Here is a 10,242-nt window from a genome sequence, read left to right on the forward strand (position 1 = left end):
CATAAAGTTCTTGAGTTCTTTCAATTGATACTTAATTGTATCCAAAAACAACTTAAACTCTTGTTGTGAGAAACCGATTCAAACTCGTTTGAGAGTAAGTGGATGAGTGAACAGATAATGTATTACAATTTTGATGGAGAACTTGAGTGAATATTCTTTATATTCCAGATACTTTATAGGGATGGAAATATTTCTGTAAAAGGAAAAAACGAAATGTCAGAGCTGTAGTTGATGTTCTTCGACACAACAGCTTTTACAGCATGGTGAAGAGAGAGAGAGAGAGAGAGAGAGAGAGAGAGAGAGAGAGAGAGATTGAGAGAAAGATAGATAGACAGATAGACAGATAGATAGATAGATAGATAGATAGATAGATAGATAGATAGATAGACAGATAGATAGAGAGAGAGAGAGAGTGAGATAGAGAGAGATAAGGAAATTTTTCTTGGGGTTCAAGAAGAATTGTGTTGTCTCCTAAGACCAGAAAGAGTGTGAAGTTATAAGGGGAGTTTCGTTGGCATTATAAGGGGAGTTTCGTTAAACCTATCGTTTTTGTGGTGTAATTTTGTACATTCATCAAATTACGTTTTGTACATATTATCAATTCAACACAATTGTCGCAAATGTGTTCCTATTTTTTTAGTTTTGTTTTTGAAACGTGAGGAGTTAGTGTAAATGGATGCATGTCGTAGGTTCTTTATTCTTTGATATCTGGACAGAAGTCAGGGTGAATTATAGATTAAGGTTGTAAATGCGATTTTCGTCGCTGAGAGGCCAGAAATAGACTAGGCGTGCAAATGTTTGCGGTAACCTTTATCTTGATTGAAGCTTCAATATGGCGTACAATTCATGCAGCTCGTCCGTCAGGGAAGCAGCTGCTGACTGTTTTAAAAAATTTATGTGTTCAGTTGGCGCAGATATCAAAATGAATGAGAATTTCTAATGCTTGTTATAGTATTTGTTGTAATTGCACTGTTACACGCATTGAATGTTATTTCCTAATCACTTAGATTGATTCTAATGGTCCTTTGAGTTCTGCTATGAGATTTCTGACATATATGATGTCGAATACCGTTGTTGATATTTTTTTTATAAAAAGTGGGCTAATTGTTGCAATTTATCTTTTGTAGATTTAGAAATTATACTTTTCCAGTGTTGAACGTTTTCAAGATAAAAAAATTTGTTTACTGGTGTTCTAGTTTACTGGTTTTATAATTTTCAGTTTGTTTTTTCTTTGTTGAGACTATGTTGAGACAATTTTTTTATTATATGGTTTAAGGAAAAACTCAAGAATAAATGAAAAGACAGAATTCCCTAAAGTTCTTGAGTTCTTTCAATTGATACTTAATTGTATCCAAAAATAACTTAAACTCTTGTTCTGAGAAACCGATTCAAACTCGTTTGAGAGTAAGAGTATGAGTGGACAGATAATGTATTACAATTTTGATGGAGAACTTGAGTGAATATTCTTTATATTCCAGATCCTTTATAGGGATGGAAATATTTCTGTAAAAGGAAAAAACGAAATGTCAGAGCTATAGTTGATGTTCTTTGACAAAACAGCTTTTACAGCATGGTGAAGAGAGAGAGAGAGAGAGAGAGAGAGAGAGAGAGAGAGAGAGAGACTGAGAGAAAGATAGATAGACAGATAGATAGATAGATGGATAGATAGAGAGAGAGAGAGAGAGAGAGAGAGAGAGAGAGAGATTGAGAGAAAGATAGATAGACAGATAGACAGATAGATAGATAGATAGATAGATAGATAGATAGATAGATAGACAGATAGATAGAGTGAGATAGAGAGAGATAAGGAAATTTTTATTGGGGTTCAAGAAGAATTGTGTTGTCTCCTAAGACCAGAAAGAGTGTGAAGTTATAAGGGGAATTTCGTTGGCGTTATAAGGGGAGTTTCTTTAAACCTATCGTTTTTGTGGTGTAATTTTGTACATTCATCAAATTACGTTTTGTACATATTATCAATTCAACACAATTGTCGCAAATGTGTTCCTATTTTTTTAGTTTTGTTTTTGAAACGTGAGGAGTTAGTGTAAATGGATCCATGTCGTAGGTTCTTCATTCTTTGATATCTGGACAGAAGTCAGGGTGAATTATAGATTAAGGTTGTAAATGCGATTTTCGTCGCCGAGAGGACAGAAATAGACTAGGCGTGCTAATGTTTGCGGTAACCTTTATCTTGATTGAAGCTTCAATATGGCGTACAATTCATGCAGCTCGTCCGTCAGGGAAGCAGCTGCTGACTGTTTTAAAAAATTTATGTGTTCAGTTGGCGCAGATATCAAAATGAATGAGAATTTCTAATGCTTGTTATAGTATTTGTTGTAATTGCACTGTTACACGCGTTGAATGTTATTTCCTAATCACTGAGATTGATTCTAATGGTCCTTTGAGTTCTGCTATGAGATTTCTGACATATATGATGTCGAATACCGTTGTTGATATTTTTTTAAATAAAAAGTGGGCTAATTGTTGCAATTTATCTTTTGTAGATTTAGAAATTATACTTTTCCAGTGTTGAACGTTTTCGAGATAAAAAAAATTTGTTTACTGGTGTTCTAGTTTACTGGTTTTATAATTTTCAGTTTGTTTTTTCTTTGTTTAGACTATGTTGAGACAATTTTTTTATTATATGGTTTAAGGAAAAACTCAAGAATAAATGAAAAGACAGAATTCCATAAAGTTCTTGAGTTCTTTCAATTGATACCTAATTGTATCCAAAAACAACTTAAACTCTTGTTGTGGGAACCCGATTCAAACTCGTTTGAGAGTAAGAGGATGAGTGAACAGATAATTTATTACAATTTTGATGGAGAATTTGATTGAATTTTCTTTATATTCCAGATCCTTTATAGGTATGGAAATATTTCTGTAAAAGGAAAAACAACGAAATGTCAGAGCTATAGTTGATGTTCTTTGACACAACAGCTTTTACAACATGGTGAAGAGAGAGAGAGAGAGAGAGAGAGAGAGAGAGATTGAGAGAAAGATAGATAGACAGATAGATAGATAGATAGATAGATAGATAGATAGATAGATAGATAGATAGATATATAGATAGATAGATAGATAGAGAGAGAGAGAGTGAGATAGAGAGAGATAAGTAAATTTTTCTTGGGGTACAAGAAGAATTGTGTTGTCTCCTAAGACTAGAAAGAGTGTGAAGTTATAAGGGGATTTTCATTGGCGTTATAAGGGGAGTTTCGTTAAACCTATCGTTTCTATGGTGTAATTTTGTACATTCATCAAATTACGTTTTGTACATATTATCAATTCAACACAATTGTCGCAAATGTGTTCCTATTTTTTTAGTGTTGTTTTTGAAACGTGAGGAGATAGTGTAAATGGATCCATGTCGTAGGTTCTTTATTCTTTGATATCTGGACAGAAGTCAGGGTGAATTATAGATTAAGATTGTAAATGCGATTTTTGCCGCTGAGAGGACAGAAATAGCCTAGGCGTGCTAATGTTTGCGGTAACCTTTATCTTGATTGAAGCTTCAATATGGTGTACAATTCATGCAGCTCGTCCGTCAGGGAAGCAGCTGCTGACTGTTTTAAAAAAATATGTGTTCAGTTGGCGCAGATATCATAATGAATGGGAATTTCTAATGCTTGTTATAGTATTTGTTGTAATTGCACTGTTACACGCGTTGAATGTTATTTTCTAATCACTGAGATTGATTCTAATGGTCCATTGAGTTCTGCTATGAGATTTCTGACAAATATGATGTCGAATACCGTCGTTGATATTTTTTTTTATAAAAAGTGTGCTAATTGTTGCAATTTATCTTTTGTAGATTTAGAAATTATACTTTTCCAGTGTTGAAGGTTTTCAAGATAAAAAAAAATTGTTTACTGGTGTTCTAGTTTACTGGTTTCATAATTTTTAGTTTGTTTTTTTTGTTTAGACTATGTTGAGACAATTTTTTTATAATGTGGTTTAAGGAAAAACTCAAAAATAAATGAAAAGACAGAATTCCATAAAGTTCTTGAGTTCTTTCAATTGATACTTAATTGTATCCGAAAACAACTTAAACTCTTGTTGTGAGAAACCGATTCAAACTCGTTTGAGAGTAAGAGGATGAGTGAACAGATAATGTATTACAATTTTGATGGAGAATTTGCGTGAATATTCCTTATATTCCAGATCCTTTATAGGGATGGAAATATTTCTGTAAAAGGAAAAAAACGAAATGTCACAGCTATAGTTGATGTTCTTTGACACAACAGCTTTTACAGCATGATGAAGAGAGAGAGAGAGAGAGAGAGAGAGAGAGAGAGAGATTGAGAGAAAGATAGATAGACAGATAGATAGATAGATAGATAGATAGATAGATAGATAGATAGATAGATAGATAGATAGATAGATAGATAGATAGATAGATAGATAGATAGATAGAGAGAGAGAGAGAGAGATAGAGAGAGATAAGGAAATTTTTCTTGGGGTTCAAGAAGAATTGTGTTGTCTCCTAAGACTAGAAAGAGTGTGAAGTTATAAGCGGAATTTCGTTGGCGTTATAAGGGGAGTTTCGTTAAACCTATCGTTTTTATGGTGTAATTTTGTACATTCATGAAATTACGTTTTGTACATATTATCAATTCAACACAATTGTCGCAAATGTGTTCCTATTTTTTTAGTTTTGTTTTTGAAACGTGAGGAGTTAGTGTAAATGGATCCATGTCGTAGGTTCTTTATTCTTTGATATCTGGACAGAAGTCAGGGTGAATTATAGATTAAGATTGTAAATGCGATTTTTGCCGCTGAGAGGACAGAAATAGACTAGGCGTGCTAATGTTTGCGGTAATCTTCATCTTGATTGAAGCTTCAATATGGCGTACATTTCATGCAGCTCGTCCGTCAGGGAAGCAGCTGCTGACTGTTTTAAAAAAATATGTGTTCAGTTGGCGCAGATATCAAAATGAATGAGAATTTCTAATGCTTGTTTTAGTATTTGTTGTAATTGCACTGTTACACGCGTTGAATGTTATTTCCTAATCACTGAGATTGATTCTAATGGTCCATTGAGTTCTGCTATGAGATTTCTGACATATATGATGTCGAATACCGTCGTTGATATTTTTTTTTATAAAAAGTGTGCTAATTGTTGCAATTTATCTTTTGTAGATTTAGAAATTATACTTTTCCAGTGTTGAACGTTTTCAAGATAAAAAAAATTATTTACCGGTTTTATAATTTTCAGTTTTTTTTGTTTAGACTATGTTGAGACAATTTTTTTATAATGTGGTTTAAGGAAAAACTCAAAAATAAATGAAAAGACAGAATTCCATAAAGTTCTTGAGTTCTTTCAATTGATACTTAATTGTATCCGAAAACAACTTAAACTCTTTTTGTGAGAAACCGATTCAAACTCGTTTGAGAGTAAGAGGATGAGTGAACAGATAATGTTTTACAATTTTAATGGAGAATTTGAGTGAATATTCTTTATATTCCAGATCCTTTATAGGGATGGAAATATTTCACTAAAAGGAAAAAACGAAATGTCAGAGCTATAGTTGATGTTCTTTGACACAACAACTTTTACAGCATGATGAGGAGAAAGAGAGAGAGAGAGAGAGAGATAAGGAAATTTTTCTTGGGGTTCAAGAAGAATTGTGTTGTCTCCTAAGACTAGAAAGAGTGTGAAATTATAAGGGGAATTTCGTTGGCGTTATAAGGGGAGTTTCGTTAAACCTATCGTTTTTATGGTGTAATTTTGTACATTCATCAAATTACGTTTTGTACATATTATCAATTCAACACAATTGTCGCAAATGTGTTCCTATTTTTTTAGTTTTGTTTTTGAAACATGAAGAGTTAGTGTAAATGGATCCATGTCGTAGGTTCTTTATTCTTTGATATCTGGACAGAAGTCAGGGTGAATAATAGATTAAGATTGTAAATGCGATTTCGTCGCTGAGAGGACAGAAATAGACTAGGCGTGCTAATGTTTAAGGTAACTTTTATCTTGATTGAAGCTTCAATATGGCGTACAATTCATGCAGCTCGTCCGTCAGGGAAGCAGCTGTTGACTGTTTTAAAAAATATGTGTGTTCAGTTGGCGCAGATATCAAAATGAATGAGAATTTCTAATGCTTGTTATAGTATTTGTTGTAATTGCACTGTTACACGCGTTGAATGTTATTTCCTAATCACTGAGATTGATTCTAATGGTCCATTCAGTTCTGCTATGAGATTTCTGACATATATGATGTCGAGTACCGTCGTTGATATATTTTTTATAAAAAGTGTGCTAATTGTTGCAATTTATCTTTTGTAGATTTAGAAATTATACTTTTCCAGTGTTGAACGTTTTCAAGTTAAAAAAAATTTGTTTACTGGTGTTCTAGTTTACTGGTTTTATATTTTTCAGTTTGTTTTTTCTCTGTTTAGACTATGTTGAGACAATTTTTTTATAATGTGGTTTAAGGAAAAACTCAAAAATAAATGAAAAGACAGAATTCCATAAAGTTCTTGAGTTCTTTCAATTGATACTTAATTGTATCCGAAAACAACTTAAACTCTTGTTGTGAGAAACCGATTCAAACTCGTTTGAGAGTAAGAGGATGAGTGAACAGATAATGTATTACAATTTTGATGGAGAATTTGCGTGAATATTCTTTATATTCCAGATCCTTTATAGGGATGGAAATATTTCACTAAAAGGAAAAAACGAAATGTCAGAGCTATAGTTGATGTTCTTTGACACAACAACTTTTACAGCATGATGAGGAGAAAGAGAGAGAGAGAGAGAGAGATAAGGAAATTTTTCTTGGGGTTCAAGAAGAATTGTGTTGTCTCCTAAGACTAGAAAGAGTGTGAAATTATAAGGGGAATTTCGTTGGCGTTATAAGGGGAGTTTCGTTAAACCTATCGTTTTTATGGTGTAATTTTGTACATTCATCAAATTACGTTTTGTACATATTATCAATTCAACACAATTGTCGCAAATGTGTTCCTATTTTTTTAGTTTTGTTTTTGAAACATGAAGAGTTAGTGTAAATGGATCCATGTCGTAGGTTCTTTATTCTTTGATATCTGGACAGAAGTCAGGGTGAATAATAGATTAAGATTGTAAATGCGATTTCGTCGCTGAGAGGACAGAAATAGACTAGGCGTGCTAATGTTTAAGGTAACTTTTATCTTGATTGAAGCTTCAATATGGCGTACAATTCATGCAGCTCGTCCGTCAGGGAAGCAGCTGTTGACTGTTTTAAAAAATATGTGTGTTCAGTTGGCGCAGATATCAAAATGAATGAGAATTTCTAATGCTTGTTATAGTATTTGTTGTAATTGCACTGTTACACGCGTTGAATGTTATTTCCTAATCACTGAGATTGATTCTAATGGTCCATTCAGTTCTGCTATGAGATTTCTGACATATATGATGTCGAGTACCGTCGTTGATATATTTTTTATAAAAAGTGTGCTAATTGTTGCAATTTATCTTTTGTAGATTTAGAAATTATACTTTTCCAGTGTTGAACGTTTTCAAGTTAAAAAAAATTTGTTTACTGGTGTTCTAGTTTACTGGTTTTATATTTTTCAGTTTGTTTTTTCTTTGTTTAGACTATGTTGAGACAATTTTTTTATAATGTGGTTTAAGGAAAAACTCAAGAATAAATGAAAAGAGAGAATTCCATAAAGTTCTTGAGTTCTTTCAATTGATAGAGAGAGAGAGAGAGAGAGAGAGAGAGATTGAGAGAAAGATAGATAGACAGATAGATAGATAGATAGATAGATAGATAGATAGATAGATAGATAGATAGATAGATAGACAGATAGATAGATAGATAGATAGATAGACAGATAGATAGAGAGAGAGAGAGAGAGTGACATAGAGAGAGATAAGGAAATTTTTCTTGGGGTTCAAGAAGAATTGTGTTGTCTCCTAAGACTAGAAAGAGTGTGAAGTTAGAAGGGGAATTTCGTTGGCGTTATAAGGGGAGTTTCGTTAAACCTATCGTTTTTATGGAGTAATTTTGTACAATCATCAAATTACATTTTGTACATATTATCAATTCAACACAATTGTCGCAAATGTGTTCCTATTTTTTTAGTTTTGTTTTTGAAACGTGAGGAGTTAGTGTAAATGGATCCATGTCGTAGGTTCTTTATTCTTTGATATCTGGACAGAAGTCAGGGTGAATTATAGATTAAGATTGTGAATGCGATTTTTGCCGCTGAGAGGACAGAAATAGACTAGGCGTGCTAATGTTTGCGGTAACCTTTATCTTGACTGAAGCTTCAATATGGCGTTCAATTCATGCAGCTCGTCCGTCAGGGAAGCAGCTGCTGACTGTTTTAAAAAAATATGTGTTCAGTTGGCGCAGATATCAAAATGAATGAGAATTTCTAATGCTTGTTATAGTATTTGTTGTAATTGCACTGTTACACGGGTTGAATGTTATTTCCTAATCACTGAGATTAATTCTAATGGTCCATTGAAATCTGCAATGAGATTTCTGACTTTATGTTTTGATGGCGCATACCTTCGTTGATATTTTTAATAGAAAATTGTGCCAATTGTTGCAATTGTTCTTTTGTAGGTTTAAAAACTATACATTTCCTGTATTGAACGGTTTCAAGATAAGAAAGATTTGTTTACTGGTTTACTGGTGTTCAAGTTGACTGGTTTTCTAATATTTAGTTTGTTTGATCTTTGCTTAGACTATGTTGAGACGGTTTTTTTATGTAATGTGGCTTAAGGAAAAAGTCATAAATGAATGAAAAGAAAAAAGTCCCTAAAGTTATTGAATTCATTCAATCGATACTTAATTGTATCCAAAAACAACTTAAGCTCTTGTTGTAAAAAACCAATAAATAATCGTTTGAGAGTAAGAGGATCAGTGAACAGATTATGTATAACAATTTGGATGGAGAAATTGATTGGATATCCTTTATAGTCTGTATCCTTTATATGGAAGGTAAATATTTTTGTAAAAGGAAACAAACGAAAAGTCAGAGCTATATAGTTGACCTTCGTTGACACAACACCTTTTACAGCCGTGTGAAGAAGGATAGAGTTTGAGAGAGAGAGAGAGAGAGAGAGAGAGAGAGAGAGAGAGAGATAGCTAGATAGATAGATAGATCGATAGATAGATAGATAGATAGATAGATAGATAGATAGATAGATAGATAGATAGACAGAGAGAGAGAGAGAGAGAGAGAGAGAGAGAGGGATAGAGAGAGATAAGGAATTTAGCTGGGGATTCAAAAGAGAGGGTTGTGTTGTATCCATAGACCAGAAAGATTGTGCAGTTATAAGGCGATTTTCGTTGGCGTTATAAGGGGAGTTTTGTTAAGCCCATCGTTTTTTATGGTATAATTTTGTACATTCATCAATTTACGTTTTGTACATTCTATCAATTCAACACAATTTTTGGAAATGTGTTCCTATTTTTATAGTTTTGTTTTCGAAACGTGAGAAGTTATTGTAAATGGCTCTATGTCGTAGATTATTTATTTTTTGATATCTGGACAGGAGTCAAGGTGAATTGTAGATTTAGACTGTAACTGCGATTTTTGCCCTTGAGAGGACAGAAATAGATTAGGTCTGCTGATGTTGGCAGTAATCTTTTTTTGATTGAAGTTTTAATATGGCGTACAATTCATGCAGCTCGTCCGTCGGGGAAGCAGCTGGTTACTATTTTTTTTAAAATCTGCGCTCAGTGGGCGCAGATATAAAAATGAGAGAGAATTTCTAATGCTTGTTATAGTCTTTATTGTAATTGCAGTGTTACACGCGTTGAATGTTGTTTCCCAATCACTGCAATTGGTTTTAAGGGTATATTGTGTTCTGCTGTGAGATTTCTGACATTATAATTTGATGTCGAACACCGTCGTTGATAATTTTTACAAAAAGTATGTGCTGATTGTTGCAATTTTTCTTTTGTAGGTTAAGAAACTATACATTTCCAGGATTGAACGTTTTCAAGATAAAAAGATTTGTTTACTGGTGTTCTAGTTTAGTGGGTTTAAACTTTTTAGTTTGTTTGTTTTTTTTGTTTAGACTATGTTGAGATAATTTCTTTTTAATGTGGTTTAAGGAATAACTCAATAATAAATGGAAAGACAGAATTCCATAAAGTTCTTGAGTTCACTCATTTGATACCTAATTGTATGCAAAAACAACTTAAACTCTTGTTGGTTTTGTAAAAAACTGAATAAAACTCTTTGAGAGTTAGAGGATGAGTGAACAGATAAGTATTACAGTTTTGTATGGAGAAC

The sequence above is a fragment of the Convolutriloba macropyga genome, chromosome 13, assembly GCF_964194025.1.
Source record: "Convolutriloba macropyga chromosome 13, txConMacr16.3, whole genome shotgun sequence".
Taxonomy (NCBI): domain Eukaryota; kingdom Metazoa; phylum Xenacoelomorpha; order Acoela; family Convolutidae; genus Convolutriloba; species Convolutriloba macropyga.